The sequence below is a fragment of the Lonchura striata genome, chromosome 3, assembly GCF_050655825.1.
Source record: "Lonchura striata isolate lonStrDom1 chromosome 3, ASM5065582v1, whole genome shotgun sequence".
Lineage (NCBI taxonomy): Eukaryota > Metazoa > Chordata > Aves > Passeriformes > Estrildidae > Lonchura > Lonchura striata.
Window position 1 is genome coordinate 79,005,738 of NC_140705.1, and position 26,197 is coordinate 79,031,934.

Below are 26,197 nucleotides of genomic sequence, written 5' to 3' on the forward strand. Positions count from 1 at the left end.
CATCAGAATGCTGGGAACTTCCCCTTGCTGCAGTAATTTCCACAAAATCACCCCTCCTAAGTGGAGATTCTACATATCTAATATTTTCTAAATAGTGGAGATTCTAAATATCTAATATTTTTTAAATAGTGGAGATTCTAAATATCTAATATTTTAGAAAAATTACATCCATAATGCCAAATGCACAGTTCATTGTATCTCTAAGCAAAGAAAATAGGTCTGATTTGCTGCGAAGACATTTCTCTTTTTTCAAAGAGAAAAGCCAGAAGAAGGTTTTAAATGGCCCACTATCAAACAGGTGGTTCTAGGGGACTCTTCTCTCAATTTCTGCCAGGCTAAGGACAGGAGATGTGCATGAAGATATGCCCAGCTGAAATCACAATCATTTTTCTAGTTCATAAGGACATGAACACTTACCAGCCTGGGCTCAAATTCAAAGCCTCATGAAGCCAGGACACTCACTCAGATGACCTGAAGAAGAGAAACAAATAGCTTAAGCATCCACCAAAACAGCCAGCTTGAAATTTCATCCCATAAATATATAAGGCATAGGGAATATTTACGGCCAAGGACAACTGGGATGGCCACTCATTCCAGGTACCTGCCTCAACCCACATCAGATCTTCTGAATGTAAAGAAAATGAACTTAGAAATACCTGGCCATATAGCGCAGCAAAAGCCGGAAAGGCACAGGGCAAGGAAATGTTCAAGGCACTCGGGCAACTCACAATTCATGAAGCAATGGCTTCAAAGCAACATTGGTTCCAGAAATGACTAAACACATCTCCTTTAGAATGGGACCCTCCCAGCTAATCTTCCCTGCCTCTTAGAGGGATACTAACTGTGAAGCCTTCAGTACAGAGGTTTGGTGATGCTAACAATGATCTCACTCATCCTTTTAAGTGAGTGCTTTTCACCCACAAATGAGCTGGCAATTATTAGGCTTTTGTTTGAGTCAAAACATTTGTGCCTAGAGCTGTGATAACCCACACCTCCACAAGGGAGGAAGGCAAGCTACTCTCTGATTGCCATCAAGCAACATATCATACTCTACCTTGCTGTTAACAGGCTTCTGTAAAATATCCAGCCAACCATGGACACAAAACAAGTTCAGAAACAACCTTCCTCTCTGGCTGGGGTATTTAATGCCTGGGGTATTTAACTGTTTTTGTCTGGGATAGAGTTAATTTTCTTCCTAGTAGCTAGTAAGTGCTGTGCTTTGGATTTAGGATAAGAATAATGTTGATAACACATTGATGTTTTAGACATTGCTAAGCAGTGTTTACATTAAGGCAAAGATTCTTCAGCTTCTCACCCTATCAGTGAGTAGGCTGAGGGGCACAAGAAGCTTCGAGGTGACATGGCCAGGACAGCTGACCCACACTGTCCAAAGGGATGTCCCATACTATATGGTATCATGGTCTATATACAAACTAGGGGGAAAGGTGGCCACAGGCCACAGCTCAGGAATTGGCTGGGCATTGGTCAGCAGGTGGTGAGCAATTACACTGTGCATGCCTTGTTTTGTATATTCCACTTATTTTATTATGACCCCTTCCTTTTCTGTCCCATTTAACTGCCAGTGTAAAAATTGACAAAATTTTACTTCTTTTCCAAACCTCTCCCCATTCCACTGAGAAGGTGAGGGGTGAGAGGGGTGAGAAGTGAGCCAACAGTTGTGTGTTGTTTAGTTGCCAGTGGAAATCAAACCACAAAAGGTACCTATCACTACAAGAAGTGAATGGGTAATCTGGGTTAGTCAGCTCTAAGAGAGTAGCTTTGTGGACATCACTCTGCCACTGGCATGAGAGACTTCAGTTAAAGCCTTCCTTTCCCTGAAGCACTACTGCTGCTGTGCTACTTTTTCCATGTCAGTGGCATGAAGCCCTGGAAGGTGGGACAAGAGCCAGGGTGTGGACCAGTTATACATGCGCACGGAGAGTCAGACTGAAGGTGAAAGGAACAAGCAGGCAACTAGGACCATGCAAAATCAAGTTCTGCCAAAACAAACTGAAGAGGTGCCCCAGTACTGGCCCTGCCCCAACAAGCTATCTGGCCATCTTCCTTGCTACAATGCTGGAGTCGGGTCTCAACTAGCACACGGAAAAACAGCTTCACAACAGCTTCACAGTGGAACTGCTCTGTGGGGCAAACTGTAAAGTATGACAGGAGAAAGAGAGGGAAAGCATGCACCTCCAGGAAGGATAAGACCAGCATACCAGCATAGTTTGAATCTGCTTTCCATCAACTCCCAGCAGAAGCTGGTTCAGCATCAGGGCATAACCACCAGCCACATGACAGACAGACAGAGGTTTCCAGGAACAGCTGCACCAGTGGGTCCACACATGTTTCCATTGCAGCTGTGCTCAGAATGAACATGCCAAAGGCCTTCCTGTCTCTCAGCACACTGTTCCTCAGGCTCAAACAGAACTCTTCTGCTTCCTATCCTAGAGGCAGCAACTATGCTACCTGCCATCTCATCCCCACTTAACTGGAAAACATACCAGGATTTGAAATCTACCCTCATGATCTGAGAATTTCCATAGATAGTTAAAAACTCACAGGACTGCCAGGCAACTTTCCCTCAAATAAGGACTTACAGATCCAAAGTGACGACATGTCCAAACATTTCTGGTCGTTTGTCTCTGAATCAGCTTTCTCCTGTCAGTATTCAGCAGCATCTGGCCAACAGCTCCTGAAACGTGAGAAAGGAAACCTGGTGTCAGTCACCTATCAGCACAAAACATGGAAAAAACCAGGCATGCTCAGAGCAACCCATAGCCAGCTGACAGGGCAGAAGTCAACAGCAAACTGCTGCACCATCAGACTACTATCTAATGCCAAGTAAAATGCCTCCACTGTAAAAGCTCTGTGTCTTCACTGTATCCCAGAAAGCACAGGTCTTTTAACCGTTTCTCCACTAAGCAGGATGCCTGTGCAGACCAGTAACTGACCTCAAAAAGGCAGCTGGTTTTTCTACATAGCTCCAGGGGTCCCTGCTTCCCCACCTGCTTTCCTGTCCACCATCAAGAATCCAGTCACTGTCATTCTGCTCTAACCACTCTTCTGCATCAACCTAATTTTGTTTTGCAGACATCCCGGCAGTGAACAGCACAGCCGAAGCCTCCTCATCTACAATACCTGAGCATCTCTTGGTACCACAGAGTGAGAATACCAAGGTGGTTCATTCGCCACACCTCTGTTCAGAGAAGAGCAGATACTCTCTCCAGAACAGATGGATCTGGTGCTCCAAAGCAGAAATGGATATAGGTGATATCCAGAAATAGAAGAAGGCACTAATTCTGCTCATTGCACTACTCACAAGTCTCTTTCTGAAGGAGCTTGCTGTCAAGTCCACATTAAGACTATCCTGCAGAAGCTCAATTTTAGCCTGGGGCTACAGTAGGAGACAGCTCTTCAGCTATTTCAATTAGCACTGTAATGCAAGAGGAAACTTAAACTCCTCGTTCTTTTTATCCATCCTTTCCACCTCTCAACAGTAATGCTCCTTAACATTTACAGTCCTCTTTCTACCAGTCTATCACGTGCACTAGGTCCAATTCTATTGTCTTCTAGCTATTACCCACTGTTGTTCCAGTACGATTTCTAAGGTCACTGATAGTAACAGCTTCACTGGAAAGGCTTACTAAGGGCCACAAGGCTCACACTGACAAAATACACACAAACTCTCTTTCTAACATGTCCTGGTTACAGCTGGGACAGAGTTAAATTTCTTTCTGGTACAGTGATGGGTTTTGGATTTGGGATGAGAATTATGTTGGCAACACAATGATGGTTTAGCTGTTACTATGCAGTGCTTACTCTAACTCAAGGAACTTTCAGTTTCTTGTGCCAGTGACAAGGTGCATGCATGAGAAGCTGGGAGGAAGCATAGTCAGGACAGCTGACCAAGCTCGGAGGGAGCACAGTCAGGACAGCTGACTCAAACCAAGCAAAGGAATATTCCACACTTAATGGCATTATGCTCAGTACATAAACTGAGGGGAGTTGCTGGGAAGGGCCAACTGCTGCTTGGGAAGAGGCTGGGCATTAGTCAGCGGGTGGTGACCAATTACATTGTGCATCCTTTGTTTTTCCTTGAGTTTTATTCCTCTCTCCCTCTCACCATTATAATTGTTATTATATTTTACTTTATTTAAATTATTAAACAGCTCTAATCCCAGCCCACAAATTTTACTTTGTTCCAGTTCTCCTCCCCATCCCCCTGGGAGCAGAGGGGAGAGTGACCAAGTGCCTGCGTGGTACTTGGTTGCCAGCTGGGATTAACCACAACACAGTGACAGAGTGCAGCTGCACAGGGAGCATGCAAGTTTAACTCTAAGTGACTTTACCAGAGTGCATCCCTCAGTGTAAAATCCACTTGCAGGGTAGCTCTGTTCTCTGTGTGATCTGAGAAAGCAAAACCTTTACCACACACCACAAACAGATGTCATCTCACACGGAATTGCTTAAGACAGTTCTGTGGGCCTTGTACAGAATAAACAGCCACTTGGCATGCATACAAAAACCACACCACCACCCATGAGCATTGCTTTATCTCCAGTAACAAGAAAGAGGTCCCTAGCAGAGAAAGGAAGGTTTAAACAGGAATGCTTTGGACAAAAAGGGAAAGAACAAGAGAAATAAAAAAAGCAACATTTGTAGGCACCTAGTGTCTTCCTCATATTTGGCAAATCCCTTGAAGCCTAAGGTAGCCAACACTTTGGTTCTAAGATGCACACAACTTCTGCCTGCTTGTAGTTGCAGCAGCTGAACATTCCCTGTAAAGAGGCAGAGGACTTACAGGCTTTTCCTCATCATCACCTTCTCTTGTGTTGCCTTTCCTGATCTTGTAAAACAGCCTTCTTGCCAGTGCTGAGGGTCAGCAGTGACCCTTCCTCAAGAGAAATACAGTGATTATGATGCAGATACAGTTTTTTATTTCAGGTACTGTATCACCTTTCCAGCTTTTTCCTCTTAACAGCATTTCTTTTGTGCTGCTTTTTATTCAGAAAGATAAACCTGTATTAATGAAAAAACACATCCCATAACACAATCACAGTCACATTTGTTTCTAATGCAACACTACAGAAAGATTTTTTTGTGGCTATCAGAGTCAGCACACTCCAAATACTTGCAGGTATAATACCCACAAGTAAAAAAAACCAAATGTCCTGTGACACATACCTGATCACCACAGTTAATCTGGAATATTGCTCTCCGTGGGCCAACCTATATTCTGCACACATATCCAATACAGGATATTGGCACATCTTGCTTTAGGAGGTATCAATATTTCCTATAGCTCCTATATCAATAGCTTCATGAAAAGCAAACACAAGAGAGTTTTGTCTAGTTGCCTTCCTGTGCTTATGTATAGAGGAAACCTTAGATTTCAGAGGTCTCAAGCCACACTACCTGAGAAGCTCCTGCAGAAAGCCTGTCCAAGACAACTAAACAGGGAGATGGACAATGCAATAACTGCACCAAGGGATGTCTGTCCAGGACAGGAAAACAAGCTGTGTGAAATTAAAATCAGCACCCCTAGACTGCTGGTGCCAAGCACAATAGAAAAGGACTGCAAGGTTATTAAAGGGCCCTTTAACATTTAATGAGAGAGATCTTTTCATTCAGAGAAGGCACCTCAAAAGAATGTTCAGATCCATTCTACTGCTGGCTATGCTGAAGCTCATTTTAAAATAAAAGGATGACAGCTCCAAGTGCAGACTCACATTTCAGTTCTGCTTGCATGTTAATGATCACGATTCAGATCTGAGTAATAGCATTATAGTGACTCTTGGATTAAAATAGAATTTCAGGAGGATTATTGCTCATTCCTGCTTTTCCATACCACTTAACCTTGACTGTTAGGCAGAAAACTCTGTTCTCTACATGAGAACAATTCCAAGAACTATCAAGAAAAAGGGATCAGGCTAGCTGTTGAACAGTCCATGTAACTAGCCCTACTTAACACCTAACACATTTCCAAAGAAAATTAAATCCCTGGACTCCAGTCATACATAGTTCCTGTTGAATGGAAATACCACAGGACATACCACATATAAGTCACATCCACTGCACCATGCAGAATTCTCTTAAAAAATTATCTCTTTTCTGACAGTCCTGTTCTCTCCTTCCACAACACATAGATCTCAGTCCCCATAATTCAGTTGCACTCCACACCCTTAAATGTGCGTTTTATTATCTACTTTCTGCTGTGTTAAGAGTAGCTTAGCTTCCCTAATTCTTTTACAGAAGCCAGGACTGGTCAACATTGACCAAGATATGCTAGCATCACTAACATGTAACTGGAATAGAATGCAACAGCTGATTAACATCTGAACAGGAACAGGACAGGAAGCAAAGAACCAGAATTCAATCCCCAGAAGGAATGTTAATGGAGAATAAAAATACCCAGGGGAGATTTTGACCAGGAAATGAGCACCAGCTTTTTAATACATATAAAGCATAGAATCACCTTTAATGGCTACACCTGAAATTGCACAAGAACCAGCTCAGCAAAAGGTCATTTACCAAGCTACCTTTAGCACAGACAGCTACATCAAGGGCTAATAACAGCTTCTCATTCAGAACTGCTGACACATCAGAAGCGTGTTTAGTTTGTTCAGTGATCCTTCCAACTCTCACAAGGTAGTTTAGGCTACAAACTTTCAGTCTCTTCATCTTAGCACCCTAGGTTTCATGTCCTTCCTCACTTTGTCTTCCTATGTTCTTTTAAGATCTCCCATGAGAAGATTTCTGGAGTATATTGCTCAGAAATTTAAAGAAATACCAGAACATTAGATAAAAACTCACGGAGATTAGGAAAACTCTCAAAAGTTTCTGGAAGTGTCTGAACCCAGCTAGAAAAAGCAAATCTTCATATTCTAACAACATGTATCTGGATAAAGCTGATAGGTCACATGAAGGAAATTTGGGAGCCATGGCCTTAAACTTTCTCTAACACGAGCAAGAGAATGGCTACCACAAGCAAACATTCAAAGAGAAGTGGAAGAGGAAGATTTCTGTAGAAAATCATCATGCAGAAATTCCTTTCCCAGACCTCCATCATATCCTGTGCTGTGTAGGAGGGGAAGAAGAGGGGGAAAATCATACATTACCTTCCTAGAGCATAAAATCAAAAGGCATTTAATTAGGACAAGGTAGAAGCAGCTTAAATTTTTCAACTACTGAAAGGCAGATTCTCAGCCCCTGTAAGTATTCCCTGAGTCTCACACAGCTCCCAGCAACTCATATCAGCAGTCCTCTTGTTTCAAGCTTTGGTTCCAAAGTTCTGGGCAAATGGCAATCTCCATCTCTTCAGTGCCAGGAACTGAATGTCACTGAGCTGTCCCTCTAACAGAGACACAGTAATGCTAGAGAATGCTCCATTGCTGGAGCACTCAATGATGCACTTGCCACAATCCACTGTCTAAAACATGCCCTCTGTCCAAGACTCTCAGTGGTGCACAGATGGCTGACACACTGTGCAGTATCTACATAGAGGAACAGTGGAGCAGAGCACATTATTTGCATTATTTACAGAGGACAGATGGACAAATTGCTACAGTGACCTAGCCTGCAGAGCATCTGCAGTGCTGAGAAGGCGCTAAGTCCAGGTCTAATGCTTGCAGGTGCTGACAAAAACAAATTCAAAAAATAGAACGGCTGCTTACAACAGTCAACTTTATTCTGAAATGCTATCACTACAACCACACTTGCAGAGTAATTCACATGCCAGTTTTGTTCCCATAGAGCCTTTACCAGCAAGCAGAACACAAGATGTATTGATTAGATTTATCCTTTTCCACCAGAAAGAGAACTGACATCTGCAGTACTTACTTATTCCTTGGCCGTAAGTTCTGTTTGTGTGTAAGTCACCACATATAGCAGGTGGTACATACTGTTGGGAGACACAGACCAGGAAGGAAACAGAAACAAAATTGGGTGACGTTTATTTCAAGCTATTGATGAAGAAAAGTAGCAAAATTCAGCTCAAACCTGCTCAGCCATCTGACTTTTTTCAAACATTAAACATTTGTGCCAGGTTTTAAGATGTTGCTTTTGCTGACTGAACAGACAGGACACTAACCACGTTGCAGGCACTTTCATTGGTAGGCTAAGAATGAAACTTAACATTACAAGGGTCTCACATCTGCTCTAGACAGGAAAAGGCCTCATTTACAAGAAGGATCAACCAACTTTAATTGAACACTACAGCTAAGAATGACCATGTTGTACAAAGGCTCACAATGATCAGTTCGCCCATCCTCCACCAACATGCACCACAACAGGCTCTTTCATTCCATGATCACATGGCTGCAGCCAAACATGACAGCAAGTAAAAAAAGGGATCAGCTTTTTCCCCAAGGTCTTGTCTACATATACACTGTACTAAATTAAATTGACTTAGAAAATAATATAAAGCAGTATAACGCTCCTGGGCAAATGTTCTTAATTCAGTTTAAGAGCACTTTATACTGAAACTACTTAAATAGATAGATACAAGACTCAAACTAAATTAAGGATGCCTATACAGGAATGCTGCACTAATATAATCACAGCTGTCTCTAATCTGATTAAGTTAAATCAGTACAACTTCCCTGCAATGGTGAAGTCCTTACCAATATTGACATTAACCCTCTTTTGCTCTTTTCTACTTCCAAAGGTTTTGTTGTTTTTGTGTTTGATTTGGGGTTTTTTCTTCCAAAAAAACCCAAACCCACAACAGTGTGGCCTCTCTCAGGATCAAAATAAACTAACTACACTATACAAGGTATATTAAGACACTAATGGTATCAACATTTATATGTCTTGAAAGTTTTAATAATCCTATGCCAAATAAACATCATAACAACGCTCAGACCAGCGTAGCTTAATACTTTCTCTACTTTCCCCAAGCAACATGGAAAAGGTGATCCCAAATACTCACACTGTACACTGTTTTCCATACTCCCACACAGCTTTTGCTTGCTGATGTCTAACATCCCTGGAGCAGTTCTGGGAAGACACTGTTCCCACTTGCCCATTCCTAAGGGTATGGCTCACCAACAGTTTATCTGAGTGAACTGGAGTGTGGAGTTAGAGCACATTATCTAACTGCCTCCAGGCACAGCCTCACTACTGACCCTCCTCTACCGAAATATGTTCTCCTGTTAACTGTGGGGTAAGCACATACACAAACTAAATCTTAGGTCACAGACCTAACATGCTACAAACCCACACTCTAACATCATCTCTCATCTCAGTTCTCACAGCGTTTCCCCAGGAAACATATCTGTAAAAATTAAATTTCAACAATTCTAAAATTAGTAGTGTTCTTTCCATTGCTCATTAAAAACTATACGAACTCTTCCTCCTGGATATCAAGATTTAATTTATCTTCATTCTCTTGGTACTCTTTCATGTCTACCTGCTTTTTCAATTGTGCCTCTTCAAGCTTACCTCACATCCATTCCAGCAACACAACCATTTCTCTCTCCTCAGGGCCACCTTCTACTGCTGTCTCTGAGCTACCATGTGTAGAACTAACTTCTTCTTCATTGCAAGTTTTCCAAGTTTAGCACAGAAAGACATCATCAACAATCCTCTCAGAGCCCCTTGAAGAGAACTAAATCCCTCATTGGCCTTCAGAAACTAAATTGTGCCACAACTTTGAATAAAATGGTGAACTGTAACTTAAGTACACAGAGCAGCCCTGAAATCAACCTCAGTTGTAAGTTCTTACCTTTTTTTTTTTTTTTTGAAAGAGCTATTTTGAAGCCCAGATTACATGGCATCAAAGATTTTAGGTACACAAGAGCTTGGCTGCTAAAGGAACCAAACAGACACATTTTTGGTTTTATAAGATTTAAACTTCAATTCTCAAAGTTCTGCAGATATATTTTTGCAATAAACTGTTTGGTCTTAAGTCTCAGATTCACACTGGTGCAACTATAAAGTTATGTGGCCCCACACCAAGTCTAGGATTCATTGTCACCATAAATACATGCAAAGAAGGTAGGAACAATTTCCATTCCAGAAGTAAAGGAACTGAGCCACTAGTACAAAAAACCAGTTTTTTGCACTGGTTTTGCATTAAATTGTAAGTTAAAGAAAAACAGACTCAGCTGACATAAGAAACAACTAAAAAAAATTAAAAAAAAAAGCAAGACAATCTTATTACTTGCACGTAAAACAAGACTGATTTGAGATAGAAAAGAGAAAGTGTGCATGAGCTAAAACCTACCTGACAGCAACTGAGTTGAATAGCCTGAAATTCTTTATAAGAACAAATAAAGCAGCAGCCCTGATCCCTGTTATCCCTGATAATATTTGTACTATACTCAATTTTTTCTGCTGCTGGGGTTTAATCTCAGTAAGAATCATTTTGGTTTAATTAGCATTTCCCTAGCAGATGGTCAGATATGAGGCAGAGAATGGCACAGGCTTAACTGTTGGGTGATTGTGCAGCTGCATCTGTAGCTGAACAGTTAAGCATGCCCAGGGGTCCAGCTGTTTGCATGACACAGACTATCTCTGCCATTAGCCAAATGTCAGCTTCCTCTTTTTCCAGATTATATACCAGTCAGAGGCACATCCAAAGGCAGGCAAACAAATAATATGCAGCTTCACCACCATCCCCTTTCTCAGACAAAATCCTCAAACCTTCATGATCTGGAAGTCCCTCTTTCTTTGATGACTGAAACACATTCAGAAGCATTGCTATGGGAACTTGAAACATCCTCTATGCTAGTCATCAGATAAGATCTAGCACAGAAATATTTTATGATCTCTACAACACAGAATACATACAGTAGTCAGTATAATGAAGTAGAACTAGTGACACCAGTGTTGTGTGAGGATAGCAGCGGGGTGTTCTTCAATCAAGCTGCCTGTACCTTGCATCACCTACAATGAGCAATAACTTGCTGTAAGCTGGAAGGGAAAAGCAGAGCAGCACTGAGAGATGCAAAGTGGTGTTTGAGGAACGAAACTATCCAGCCAAAGGGATGAAAGAGAAAAGTGGTCATCACAGCCCTTTCCCAAAGCTGATTAAATCCTGGCCCTTTCTCTTCCCAGAGGTTACAAGTGGTGTTGCTACTGACTCCTTTGTGAAGCAGGATTCCTACTAGGCACAGAGATCTCCCACTTAACCCATGTCACAGGCACTGCCTACTTTGGAGGCTAAAACAAGTATTCCTCATTGACTTCCACTCAGCCTCTGTATCCAGGCACAATGCTGAGTGTTAGAGCATCCACTCCTGTACACACTGGCACTAGTCATCTCAATAGGCCACAAAAGCAGAACAAGGAGATGGCTTTCAAATCCATGCTTTTGGCCTAGCATATTTAGAGCCAGGAGCAGGAATAGGCACAAAAGTTGTCTCAACTCTGTAAACAACACAGCAGCATGGCTCCTGAAGCACCATGTAACCCTGGAGCATCTTCTCTCTTTTTTATGGTGCGGTCCTGTAGTTAATCTGCTTCAGTTTGCCTCATTTGTTTGGTTTGGGTTCTTTGGTTTTGGTTGGGTTTTATTTAATGAGTCTCTTAGCCTTCAGCACCACTGAATAACTGAGAGACTTCATTCTGAATTCAGTCACAGAAATGCAACATGGCTTAATCCAGTTTAGGAAAAACAAACAGATCCACCCATCTATCTTTCACTCATGACCTGTGTAAAGCACGCAACTGACTACAGCTCCTCCCTCCCTGTTCCCCTGGGCTCCAGTCAGTCCTTTTAACAGCAGGATCCCAGCCACAGCAGAGGGGACTCACACCTCCACCCCCTGCCCTGCACAGGGAGGCTGCCTCTCAGTCATAGGCTGCACTGCTTGTCCTTTATATACTGTATTGTACCTCCTAGGTTCACCTTCCTCCCTTGGAGGGGGATAACCACAGATTCCCCACTTGTGACCAAGCTGGGCTGCTTCAGCACTTCCTCCAGACACAACTTCTCTCTGTGGCATGAGTCAGAGAGAGCTCCCATTAACTACCTCCTTCCACATCTGTCATCATTGCTAGCACCAGTGCTGTTCTTCAGCTGGAGCTCATTATGAGCATCAATTGTCTCAAGGGGCAATTGCAGGAAAGGCCCATCACTTACTTTCACCACAAGTTTTACCACAAGGTCAGCTTCTCCAGTCTACTTCACATCCCCTGCCTGGCATTGCTCTTGTAAAACTGAAATGCCTTTACCACTGTTGTCTTTTGGGATAGAATAAGTCCATTAATTATTCTAAGGTTAAGGAAAACCACTCCTTTCTAGTAATGCTAAACAGACAAGCTCCTTCCCTACACAGGGCTCCCTCCTGTAGATCCTCCACAAGTAAACCCTATGCAGCTCTTCAGAGAACAAGCAGGGAATGCAAAATATTTGAGCTACAAGTGAAATCACCTATCCTCAAAGGGGCTCTAATTGAGGACTAATAAAACCCCAGATATCTTAAAGAAAGCAAGCCATCACATTCCAGGTACCTTTTTTTGGTCAAGTGTTAGACAAGAACCCAAAGAGCTAGTAGCTCACTGCTCATCTAAGGGTAAAGACCATGGAGCAATGCCAGCATATAGCCAGGCAGATGTTGCACAAACAAGGTGTTTGCTCAGTATCAACAATGAGCTGTTCACTCATGCCTTCAGCTTCATGCAGCTGCACGAGTGCAGCTCTGCTAAGTCTGTGACTCTGGACTAAGGAATGTCTCAACTGGACAAACCCCACATCTGCTGACGGCTCAGTGTGCCCAGGATCAGACCAATTCCCTATTTTACCGTCCAGCCGCAGCAGTGCCTTCTACTCTCTATTCCACCAGGGGGAGATCTAGCTGCTTGTGAGGGTTACAGCTCTAGCCACAGGAACACATTGCCCGGATACGGCTGCAAAGAGGCCTGGATTCGTAGAGTCTTGAAGTTCAGAGCAGGGAAGCCAAAACAAGGAGTTAGTGACTTTCTCTCCATAACATATTAAAACTCACCGACAGGATGGAAAAAGGCCAATAATCAGCTGTACTTCCTCCTTGGCCAACACCACATCCATGTCATTCTTATTCCCTCACTCCTTTCCTGGCAACTGTAAAATGTCAGCAGAAGCAGTATCTAATCCAAAACGAGACCTCCATCTTTGCAGCCATAGCCCATATTGCATGACAAAGCTGAAACAGCCAGTATGGCAATGATGATACACACTTAAAATGCTCTGTCAGTAACCTGCCACACAATCCAATTTTGGACTTACTTATATTTTGCTACCACCTCTCATTGCTGCAGGGCATATTGTCCAATCTGCCACTACAGAACAGAGGAAGAAAAATGAAGATTCAGGCAACACACTCTCTCAGCATCCAAGCCCTAATAGTCATGTATGGAGTCAGTGGCAACTAGTTTGAAATGAAATGCACACTTTACATGAAACCAAAAGAGAAGAGAGTCCAATGTGAATAATTTCCAATTGTTTCATGATGCTAATAGCCTTGGAACAAGTAGCATTCCCTTAAACACTATTACTGAGATCCTGCTTTGAAAAGTGATACAGTCTTCTGGAGAGAGGGTGGCATGGACCTGTTTGCAGCGTGCTCTGCAGTGACTCACGTGGTGAGTGTGGTGACAGCTAAAAAGCAAAAACTAAGCTATAAAGCCAGAGAACCTTTGAGAGCAAATTCTTTAATTCCTGCTACTGTCTAAGGATGGCAGTAAGGAGGTCCTCTGCAAAAGACTAACTTTAATAAGGAAGTGACTGGCAGGTCACAGAATTTCAGGCTACTAGAATTTGCCAAAAGGGAAACTGCAAAAGATCCAAGCAAACAGGATAATGAACAGCCCAGGGCTTACCCAGAACAGAGAAGATGGTCTGCTGTTACTTCCACAAGCCTTACCTATGGGCTGCCTATAGTGATGCTACCAAACAGGATCACGTTTCCCTGTGCCAGGCAAATGAAAGAGTTGTATAGAGGACAAGGATGGCTTGCATGACGGGTGCATAGCAAACTAGTGACCATTTCTCAAAACATATATCATAACAAGGATCCCAAAACAACAGCTACATCCTGATCTGCCATCTTTCAGCAAACTTCCTGTCCTCAGTTCTTGGGGTACCAGCTAGAAAAGGAAAGATTTTCCAGAATAAGTTGGAACAGGATATTTACCTGCCGACTGGGGGAAGCACTCCTGCCCAGGTTAAATCTCAGAGCCAGGCAGACACCTCATGTACTGAGCAGAGATGGATGGCACAAACCACTCAATCATCTACTGACTGCCAAGAGCACACAGGCTGCAGGGGGAAAAAGCCAACCTTAATTTGCCTTATCGGTGTAAATTAAACCGTACAACACACCCAAGCAAACAGTCAGTTCCTTTGGAAAAGCAGGCATGAGTTATTTTGCTGCAGCTATAAAGGAAACATTGCTGCTAGGACATGCCCCTGGAGTGACTGTGCCGCTCAGCTCTCCCGGTGCATTCCTGGGGTTGTTTAGCATGGATTCAGCTCCAGCCTTTCCACAAGCAAGAAGTTTGAACCCTGAATGCCATCTGCAAACACAGCCAGACTCCACCTCTTGCATGCCTGCAGGCCACCAGGTGTGGCCAGGAATGGCACAAGCTACACACTAAATACACCTTTCATGTGGAGCTGAAAGCATGTAGCCACGGGGCATGAACAGCACGCCACCCGCCGCCGTGCTGACTCCCACTGCAGGAATGCGGCTGCAACCACAGGCCAAGAAAGGCAAACACATTGCATTCCTCATCAGGCAGAGAAGGAAAACAAGTAGCAAGCCCACACACCCACCCCGCTGACACCCACCATGCTCCCTCTCCACACTGCCTGCGTGGCCACCGTCAGGACCCCAACGACAACTTCAGCCCCTGATTCATTTGTGTGAAGGTCAAGTTCTCCAGGCAACTTCTTGATCCAAAAGGACAAGAGAAACAGAGCAAGGCAGGAGAGTTCTCGACTGGGCACGAAACCCACAGGGAGAAGGAGCTGCCACCCAGGCTGGAAAGTAGCCACAGTCCAGGGCAGGAACAGCTCTGTGCACTAGCCTGGGAAGGGAATTTCCCTGACTCTTCCTTTAAGACAAGGGGCAAATATTAACACTGACACCTTTTGTGCTGATGGGGCAGGGCTGAATAAGAAGTTGACTTTGGGCAACAGGGATGCTTGGAAGGATCCAGGTATTTTTCTATCCCTAGAAAACCATCCTACCTTAATTGAAGTAGCTTTTCTGGGATGGAGGGCCTTCCTCATTACCCCAAAAATTGTTCTGTAAATGCTTGTCTCCACTGCCCACACATACAGATCTGACCTTCACTTTACAACATTCTTCCATTACAGCACTGACACTGGGTCATTTCAGTGATCAAGAGAAGAAAAACTTAATGTACAAACACCCAAGACACCAGGTAACCTCTTATCTCAGAACCTCATCATTTTAGAGTTGCAAAGAGACTCTGTGCTCTAGTCAGAAAAAACCATTAATCCTCCCTCATGTGGCAATCCTACAAATCCTAAAGCTTTCCAAAGAATTCACATTCTCAAATATGAAGTTACTCTGAGGGATGCCTCAGATGTGAAACTGTCAGCAGAATTCTCAAGTCTATATTGTGAACTCCCCACATTGTAAATCTGCACTTACTCTGTGCAACATAACTAAACAACAACCCACTCCTGATAACCTTAAAAATCCATCCCAGTGCTAAGGACTAACTCTGAGACTCAACAACCAGTGCTCTCTCAGCACCAAACAGGAAAACCAACACTCTCAAGAGCACTGCAGCAAGAATATAACCCGACTTGAATGTAACAGACAGAAAACAGGGTCAGAAAATTCAGAGAAAACCAATTAAGGGCTGAAACACTGTAACCTCTAGGGAACCTCAAAAGTGAAAGGTCAATGTAACCATAAACTCCAGAGACATACCATTTAGTAGGCTGCTGGAGCAGGGATGATTTATAAGGCTTGCAGCACAGCTGCTCCACACCCCACATGTGCATTTCAAGGCCCTCACAGAGGGAAATGATCTGAGATTAAGTAACAAGAACAGACCAGACTGAGGTCCAGTAGACTTTCTCTTGCCTGTTGAAATTCAAGGCCTCAGGCTACCTGTTCCCTTCATAAGCTGCAGTAGCTCCAGTACTTGGAAGAATGAGGCATGAAAGGCAAATTTACCAATAGATTTATATCCAAAGATATAAATAGAAGTCTGGCAGGATTTGCAGATTAGGTGTCTAAATCACTGCAAGCAGGAGAATGGGCTTCTAACCACTCCATACCTCTCCAACCCCAAGCACCAACAGAAAGCCCATTTCAGACAGGACGGAAGCCCCTGCTGTTCTACACATTGCCAAGGACCATCCCTGTGCAATCCCCTTCCATGGTGACAGCAGGCAAACTCCACAAGTCTCAACAGTGCAACCTGCAATGGCTGCAGCTCTCACAGAATGTAGGTCTGCCTGTTTCCCAGAATAGGAGCTGGCTCTACAGCCTCTCCTCTCCCTTCCCCCACTACATCTTTACTTTTCATAGACTCAATACTGTTTCACGGTACCCTCATCCTGCCACCGGTGGGTGGGTGAGTGGGGGAAAGGGGCCCTTTATAATTGTAGTGTTGCAATCTGCCAGCCCAGCCAGGCAGCCTGTTCCCGCCTGCTCTGTATTAAATACTTTATAACTGATTACACCCCCATGGGGCATGATTAGCAGTCTTCAGAGAACAAAGTCTACTTTCATAAGAATAAGAACAGACACGTACTGCTAACCTACTACACAGCTGGGCAGGTGAGGAAACAGGGAAGAAAGGAGGGTGCGGGGGGGGGGGGGGGGGTTGGGGGGGATGAGTTAACTGTACTAACTCTATCCCTCCCCTTCCCTATTCTGGCTGAGCTGAGACTTCCAGTGCCCTGAACGGTATTACCCCTCAGACCCACACCACAAGATTCAGGTAACAAAAGCTCATAAACAAACTGCTGTCCGTAGAAGTCAAGCAAAGTCCTAACCTGGAGAGGCAGGGCCTCGAGGCAAAGTGGACTGAGCTTTGCTCTGGGTGACACCAATTCCTTTGCATCAGTTCCCAGGGAATGGGAAGGGTGAATTTCAACTTTAGTATCAAAAACACGGAAAAGGAGGGAAAGCTCAAAATACTATAACATATCCACACCCCTCTCTAAGCTTAGTATGCATCTGAAAGGTCTACATAAGTAACAGCAAAACATCTAATTCAATCTGGAGGTTAACAGCTCTCCAGGTGATGATTTTTTTCTTGTGGGGAGAGAGGAGGTAATGAAGAGGAGGAAAGCCCTCTCCATCTGAGATAGGTAATAGGGATCCCCAAACATACACAGTCCGTATGCATTGCTGCAACAAAGAACCAGCTCAATGGAAACTCAGCCAATCTGACATGAAATGACCTACAGCTCATCAGCAAAGAACCTTCCAAATCTCAAAATGCCCACACAAACAGCCACAAATATATTTGGCACTATCTGGCCTCCATCTCAGCAGATGGAGCCTTTCACCAAAAGCAGTAAGAAAAATAAGCCTAGGATAAGCCCCTCCAGCTACTCTCCCCAAACCTCCAACAGAAGCAAGCACAGCAGAAAGCTCCAGGAACATGGAACGTTTGAGAGAGAAGCCCATGCAGAAGTTTCAATAAAACAATAAGAAGTCTCCTAATTGTGTTGTATTGGAAACAATCACCTGCTTTACCCAGAGCCCACTGTCTTTGCCTGTGGCCCCATGGATGCTCATGGTACAGTCTGGAAGCACTCATGTTCAGCTTATGCATCTAGAAGGGACACACTGCTGACACATTCCATCTGGATTCTTACCCAACCCACCCAAGAAAGGCTTTGTTAATGAGTAACCAACCCAGCTGAAAATGATCTACTTATATCTGCTTTACTCAGCAGCTGGGCCTTCAACCAGCACACAGATCTCTGAACTGTACTGTCTAGTCCCATCTGTACAGAAAAACTTACATATTCTCTTTATTACAGGAAGACTTGAAGGTACCAATTGACTTTAGGTTCTGATGTACTTGCCATTGATATAAAGCATCAATACATTTAGAGTTATGCTACTAAACAGATTGTGCTTTCAGGGTTTGGATAAATGGAAGCTTTCACCATAAACACGAGTTAGTCATTAGAAGCTCTAGGAAGTAATTTAAATTATTGCAGCCAGAACAAAAATAGTTTTCCTTTGGGAGCTGAAGTTGCAAAGCTGTAATAAATCCAAGTGGCACAGTAAAACTTCTTATAAAAGCTTAAAATTAGTTGTGAAGCCCCAAATGGCCTTGCATATAATTTGATTCTGCTACCATGGGCTAGGAAAAGGGAAATCACTCATCACACTGTAAAAAAACAAAAAAACCACTGAAAAACTCTATCATCCTTCAGCTCCTAGGAGACAGAAGTAGGCTTACATTTTGTGTCTCTCTATATATGTGCAAAATACATAGAAATAATAAATACATAAATAAAATCTTAAGCCCACAGAACTAACCATGACTTATTCAACCCCATGCAGTGCTAGGCAGCTATCAATCAGGCATCAAAGCTCAAACTGGAGCATTGCAATCCAACACTCTCTCCTGGCTGCTGTACCCTCACAGATACCCTGTACCCACCCCCATTCCCAGAGTAAATTGCCTTCCACTGCTGAGAAGCACTCCTGCTATTCCAATACTGGTATTCACCATCAGAGCAAGAGACCCTAATTTAGCCCCGCACGGGCCTTCTGCAAACTGCTAATCCCCCACTCCACAGCTGCTTTTCAAATGTATGGGCATGAGCAAACCATAAACGATTTATGGCGCGTGGCAGGAAGACTCCTGGCTCCTTGAGTAGGCGGGGTTTTGGGACAAGATCATGCTTCGACTAATGTTTATATTGTGAGTTGTCAGTCAGGCAGTAAATCATCACTGGAGCTGCACAGTAATACAGCCCCATCCAGCTGGGGCCTTGACAACACTGAATTCTGTTACAGCCATTTCAGATAAACCTGGGGACCTTTTTGCAAAGGCATCATCTAATCATGGGAAAATGAATACACTTATAAGTAGAATCTACCAAAATTCTGTAGCCCAGCAAGGGTGATTTGCTTTCAGGAGTAAAACCAAACTGGTATGAGACATTTGCCAAAAATGACTCTCCACATCACTTGTAGAAGAAATTGGATTGAGTGCCTACACAGACATCTAATAACAGAGTGTATCTCTAGCAAAATGTAGTTACCTGAGAAAACCCTTTTGAGCAAAGTTTTCATTTCCCAGTATTCACATAACTGTGCTGTAAGCAATGCTTACATTTTAAAAGGGAAATAAAGATATTTTCCATACTTTAGTGCACAAAACACTTTCTGCTCACAAAACTAAATGCACTTAAAGGCAGGATGTAAGCTTGAAGTCCATTCTCAAGGAAGGTTACTCAAAACAACTTAATTTTAAGCACAAAAATCCTATCATTTTTCATTTTCTTTCTCCATTTGAAAATGCTTTTCATACAATACACTGGGTACAAATCTCCTAAAGATAAAAGAGGAGGGAGAAGAGTTCTTCATAATGAAAAAAATATTAATAAAATACTCAAGGGAAAAAAACCCCAGAACAGTAGCTTTAACTGCAATCACTATTCAGTTGTGAGAGACACCAGATCTCAACTCATTTCCCTAGAATATTTTTAATCTTCCAGTTGTGCAGCAGCAGAGTCATCACTAATGAACACTAAGCTGCAGGAAGAAATCTGATGTAGGAGACAGAGCAGCAATGTATCTTTGAGAATTGCAGAGAGCTTGTGAAGTAAGACATATGCAGGTCCAAAATCAGTTACTCTGAGTAGCATATGCCAAAATAATGGTCAAAAACCTTACAGCCACAACAATTATCTAATTATTACCTTGGGAAAATAACTTATATTCTTTTGAAACAAATGCTACAAAGTAAAACTCGCCTAAGGCTTTTTATGAGCCTATGTGTAATTCCTCAATAATTAGAGAGACTATCTCATCTGTCCCTTTTGATTTCAGAACCATTTGTGCATGAGTGTTACATTAACACAGCTGGACAACTGAGACTTTAAACATGAGAGTAAGAAAATCCAGTTACGACTCCTACAACATTCCCAAAACCAGCTTTATCACAGAGCTAAAATACAAATAGAGAACTCAACCAGAGACATAGAAATCACTGTGGGACTTGCACGTCTGAATTTCCTAACCCTTAAGAAATCAAAAATTTAAACCAGTTTTCTCTTGCCACCAGAAGCTGGTCAGATACTCTCTGCCTAAAAATCCGTCCAACCCTTGCAGGAAAACCTACTTTCCAATCCTGACCATTTTACTTTAACAGCAATACAAAACTTCTGTGACAGTCAGTAATTGTTTATTCTCAGCTGTTAGCCCTGCCACAAAAGGGTTAAAGACATGTGCCCTAAAGCACATGTTGTTGTTCCCAAAGACACCCATAGGACCCATACAGGGATCTTGTGCTTCTCTGAAAATACAGACACTTTCCTTCAGTTCCCCTTGCATTTATGCAAACATTACAAACACACAGCTTTTTATACATATTTTCATGCCACTGCCACTCATCTTTATTAGCCCATGCATCAAATTGAATTTATACCTACTTGCAGCACTGATGAATCTCCTGATCCTCAACAGATTGGACATGAGAGTACAGGACACGAACTGTCTTCACAGACATTAGTACATCCAGGCTCATGCTACAACATACCAGAACTCACTTGAACAGCCTTAAAGCCCTGTCTTTCAGACATTTCACAGACCAAAGTCCACAACAAGACTGCAACGTGGAGAGGCCAAACTCCACACATTCTTTCCCCTTACAAACAAAGGGAAGAAGCAGCAAGTGCTCTGCCTGACCACTCAGCATGAAAAGACAATAGCTGCACATCTCCATGTTTATCAGTAAGATGTTTCTCCTCTAGGAACCACACTATCCTTCCACAGACCTTGCTCTTCACCAGCTTAAAATCCTCAACTACCAGGACTAATCAGAGCAGCTGCAGTGCTTTGTGGATTTGTTCTTTGGTTGGTGATTTGTTGCTTTTATTTTTCTTTCCCCTAATGCAGTTACCACAAAAAGCAAGGTCAGCAAGCAACCTAACACAGCACAGAAGTGATTCAATACCTTGCCCCTGACACAGGCCAATACATTAAGGTGTTTTAGTAGCTGGAGCAAGAAGCCTTAGTGGACAATTATGGAACACATTGCCATTTCTTCAAACCTTTACCTGTTAAGAGATTGGATTAGGTCTGAAAAATACACCTTCCAAAACATGTTCTTTAAGTAAAGCAAGTCTGAACATTTCCACTCCTAAGTGCTTGATCTTTTCTGAATCCCACTCAGCTCTTAGCCTCAGCACTATTATGTGGTAGTGAATTTCCACAGATTAGACATCATGTGAAAATACTTTAAAATCATTATTCAGTTTGATGCCTATCAGTTTCACTGAATTGCATTCACCTCAACTGAAGAATACATTCCAGCTCCTTTACCCCTGCACAGCAGTCTTCCTCAGGCTTTGTTGAAAAGCAGAGGAAAACTGAGCCCACCCAAGTGATGCTTATACTGCATTCCAACCATTGCAAAGCTATTCTCACACTCCTACATGGTTTTCCACGCCATTTCCTTCCTAAGAGCAGCTTGTCCCAGGAGGACCCTCTGGAGAGGCTGGCTTATGTCATTCCAACTACAAAACATCCTGTAAGCTGCTGCTTTTGGCCCTCTCTGGCTGAGCATATTTGGAATAAAACCATACATGAACATCCTGACAATGAAGAGAATGTTACTCTGAGAATGGAACAAGCAATGAAGCAAAAAGGAGAAAATTGTCCTTGAAGTCAAAATGATTGAGGCAAGGTTAGACATGAGCAAAGCAAGCAAATAGTTCCTGGGAAGGCAAAAACAGTGAGGTCTCAGAGTGCCTACTTGCCTTAAACAAGGTAGCGCCTGGCTTGCACTCCATAGCAATTTCACCATACTACAGAATACACAGGACAATAGATCACATAGGGTTCTGCTTCATTTCAAAGTCAGAGCTTGAAATACCATTTCATTTCTCTTCCACCAAGCTTTACTAAAGCATTCAACACCATAGTATCTAAGCATCTACACACATCCTCAAATCCCTACTATGAATGGTGTTAATCTTTTCCAAGCAAAGAATGAAGAGTAAGAAACAGTAATGATCTGAACACAATAAATCTGTGGCAGAAATTAGGTATCTTTCTGACCATAACATTGCCCTTCCCCTCCAATGAGCTGTAAAGGTATTTCAACTTTAAAAAGTAACATTCTTCCTACTACAGTTACAGATTCAGCCAATCTAGATCTAAGGAAAAGCCCTCAGGTAGGGGAACTGGCAGGGAAACAGGATGGATGATTTCGTGCCCTAAGGCATTCGTCCTGTTTGCATAGGTTGCACACATAGTTCCTTTGCAGTCCTGCATAAAAGAATCTCAGAGAGGATCGTATTTACCCAGTTACTAGTGATCTGAAATACACACAGCTGGCACAAATGCCAACAAGCACTCTCTCTCCGAAGCTCAGGATGTCATACAGAAATGAGGTACCTTCCCCACCAAAAACCCTCAAGCAAGGAGATGAATATATCCAGTTTCAGGACCTTAAATTTACTCTCAAAGCATTAATCAAGTCAAATGGTCAAGAAAATCTGCTGTATTATCAGAATTACAGATCCTGGCAAGCCCAGTAAAAAGAGCAAGATGAATCAAAAAGGTGTCAAGCCAGATCCTCATTTATTAGCAGAGGAATCCTACCCTCAATCTGCATCACATGCAGGCTCATTTGAGACCTCTACATGTTGCATTTCCCCAGCAATACGTAAGGCAGAGAGTTCTGTTGTCACTCTGTGCTGGAGAAACAAGGCCTGTGACAACAAAACATAACACAGTAAATTTGTCAGGACCTAACCTCCAGAACTGATTCTTGGATCTACACTGTAGATGTGGTGACACATGGAAATATCAGAATCCAGTTTTCAGTAGATTCTCCATAAAACATGGCAGACATTTTAACAGGTTAGGGAGTTCACCTTCAGAAAAACCATCAGCCTCTAAGACTCACAAGCATGAAATCAACCACCAAAATATACAGATACATTTTCTAAAATTTGTCTTCTTTGCTACCTCTCAAATAGCTTGGCTTTCTTCACCTTTTTAAAAACACTTTATATGCCACACCAGCTGCCACAAGCCCTTTTTCCAAGCCACCTCTGATACTATTCAGACCAGTACACTGAACAAAAATAATTTGTCCCATCTAACTTGATTTCTTCTGTGCTGGGACAAGAAGCAGGCAGACCTGCAAAAGACTACAGCTTTTTCAAAGCTTTTACCTATCTCCCTGACAAGCTATACCATGACTGTATTTAGGGTGGATGGCAGAGATAAGAACTGAGGGTTTGTTGGCTGAAAAGCAAGTGACTTAGCAGCAGCTAACAAACAACTTTAAACAGAGTGGAAAAGCATGCAAGGTCATCTTTAGTTCAGAAAGCTGGTTTGGAGAGTGAAGAAGCAACAGGTCTTGGCAAGTAACTCATCCCCTCCTGACCCAATGCCTTGTTAATACTAAAGATGAAGATAACCACGGGCTGCCCTTTAGAACTCCACTGGCCCTGCTGAAATGCACTCAAGATTTCATGAGCACTGGGTGCCTGGGAAGGAATTAAAAACTCCTCTTGATACCACAGCTAAGACCCGGTAGCTTAAATGCTGATTTAGCACCCAGAAGCTAAAGCACACTGTATGCAAAGCACTGCTGGGATCTAGGTACTTTCTGCAGAGAAAGGAGTTGTTATAAAGGTGATCTGACAGTGTACAATAAAAAAACCAGCTGGGTACCAAACAACTGCTCCTCTAAACTGGATCTCAACAGTGAGTGCAGGTACACCTGCACCACCCATCACAGGCACAGTTAAAATTTGTGTGGAAAAATAACATGGTGGAATAAATAACCTGACAGAACAGAGGGCCACTAGAACCAGCTAACTTTGACACTGCCACTATTGCAAGAGCAGGATGGTCAGAAAGGATTTCATTTGGATTATGGCTGGGCAGATCCCTTGTGAATTATACGGCCAGCATGGCTACTTTGGCACTGATAAAGCACATTTAAGCTTGATTTCCCAGATGGCATGTCAAGAGCACTGGCTTACATCTTTAATTGAACTTTTCTTCCCAGAAGCTCTTGCTGAATTTCTCAGGGTCACTCCCATTTCACTAACACCCCTGGCCTCTCAATTCTGGCAACACAGGCCTACTATGATACAGAGAACACCACAAAGAGGGTTACTGTTTCAGGTATGTGGTTCATATGGTCTCAAAAAAATTCCACTAGTGGTACAAAAAAGCCACAGTCTGACTCAGCATCAGCTCATTCCTGACTTTCTTACCTGCTATCTGAAGATTTAGTAAAAATTCATTACTTCATTTTATATAGGTCCTTTATAGGTCCCAGTTCCTTCTCTGAATCTGTAAAACAGAAAAGTATAGCTCTGAAAAGCTTTCACTGGCACAGAACTATCTACCTGTGATGGGTGATTCTTTTCAGTGCACAAGAGCCACCTGGCATCTCTCAGATCTAGGTCATTCTCAGCCTTGCCAGATTTGTGTATCATTTGCACACCCTGATGCCTACCTCACGCACACCCAAAAATCTGTGTATTAGCACTCAATCCTTTACTCTGCTCCATGCAGTGCTCAAGCTCAGAGCCAGAAGCAGTACAGCATTTACTGTTCACCTGTTTGCCTTTAAAGTCTCCCCATTTTCTCAGAGGCTGCACACTGGTTCTACAGGGGAAGGCATCCCTTGCACTAGAGAGGATGTCCAGGCTGGCAGAGAATTTCCCATTAACCCCTGCCGAGTCCGACACCAGAGGAATGCTGATTCTTCTCTTCCAACCCTGCCTCTGCCAGTAACACTCTGGTTCTTTAACACAGCTGCTGGTCCAGACTTGTTCCATTTTGCAGCTCCTACTCCAGCAACGCTCCCTGCAGAGATACTGCTTTCTCATCCTCCGCACCATCTAAGTCTCCATCACACCACCTAACTCTCCATCACTCAGGAACAGCTACACCCTGCGAGGACCAGGTTCTCCCTGCTGATTCCGTGCCTGCGCTGCTCTCTGACACGGGTCTTCCCCGGGAGGAGGAGCTCCGTAACGCCCTGATGACCGAGGCAGTGGCATCACCACCCTTCCTCACGGACACCGTCCCTTCCCTGGGGCCTCGCCGTCCTCTCGCACCCAGCCCCCGCCCCACCTGGCTGACCCCGCCCCCCCCCCCGGCCACGGTGCAACTCGCCCGAACCCGCTGTCCTACGGAAATTCTACAATTCCTCGCCACACACGTGGACAGAAAAGGCCCACCCCGCTCGCTGGGCGTCGTCCGAAGCCCGCAGGGGCCCAGGAGCGCAGGGGGCCCCGCCCGGGGCTTCGTCCCCAGCCGGTCGCGCTCCCCGCTCCCCGCCCCCGGAGCCCCAGCCCGGCTCTGACCCGGTCGGGCTCGGCGCCACCAAGGGTCCCAGTGACTTTGCGGCCGGTTCGGCCTCGGTTCGACCCCGCCTCGGGCCCGCCCCAAACTTTGCCCCCGCCCGGCCCCGGCCCGCGCTCTCGCCTTAGGCCGCCATTTTGCCGCGGGGCACGCCGGGTAATCCGGCGGAATCCCCACGTCGCGGCGCGGTTGCGTCATCGGACGGCACGCGCGGAGGGGCGGGGCGGGGCAGTCCCGGCGGGGCGGGAGCGGCCGCCCTCAGTGTCGGGGGCCGGGAACCGCTCCTGCCCCTGCCCCTTCCTACGTGTCCCGCGTTCTGGGAAACGACCCGACAGCCTCGGGCGTATCCCAGCCTGTCTCTAGAGAAATAGAAACCCAACAGTGGGACCAGGTGGAGAGGGAGGGAGAAAGTAGAGTAGTAAATGGAGAAACCCACCTGAAAACCCCCAAGAACAACTCTCTGCTTCTTAAAGGAGGGATGCTGAGGACAGCGTGTGCCAGGCAAGAGCTAGTCAAACCCTGACACAATTTGTGAATGTGCTTTGGTATTCATTTGCAAAATCTTCTGCTGTGTTGCTCTAGTTTTGGGTTTTGAAAAATCAGTACATTTTAATTTCTAACTAAATCACCCCATTTATTCAATGCTGAGATCAGACAGGTACTTTTTCCATTGCTTTTCATGCCCAGTG

The 26,197-nt window shown here is 43.9% G+C and overlaps 1 protein-coding gene across 8 annotated transcripts in view; it reads right to left on the minus strand.

The window, feature by feature from the left end:
• The window catches only part of TJAP1 (tight junction associated protein 1), a 40,298-nt gene extending 14,627 nt beyond the window's left edge, over nt 1-25,671 (minus strand). Inside the window, exons 1-5 of one of the 8 annotated variants that reach the window (XM_085576902.1) lie at nt 25,632-25,671; nt 24,410-24,488; nt 7,843-7,903; nt 2,601-2,695; nt 418-471 (exon numbers count right to left, since the gene is read on the minus strand). The gene's annotated coding sequence lies outside the window, so the exon portion shown is untranslated. Of the gene's footprint in view, nt 1-417; nt 472-2,600; nt 2,696-7,842; nt 7,904-8,932; nt 9,072-20,599; nt 20,723-24,409; nt 24,489-25,510 lie in introns of those variants that run through there. The other 7 variants (XM_085576901.1, XM_021544115.3, XM_085576899.1 and 4 more) reach the window with 7 other exon arrangements.
• Nucleotides 25,672-26,197: the final 526 nt, after the last annotated feature.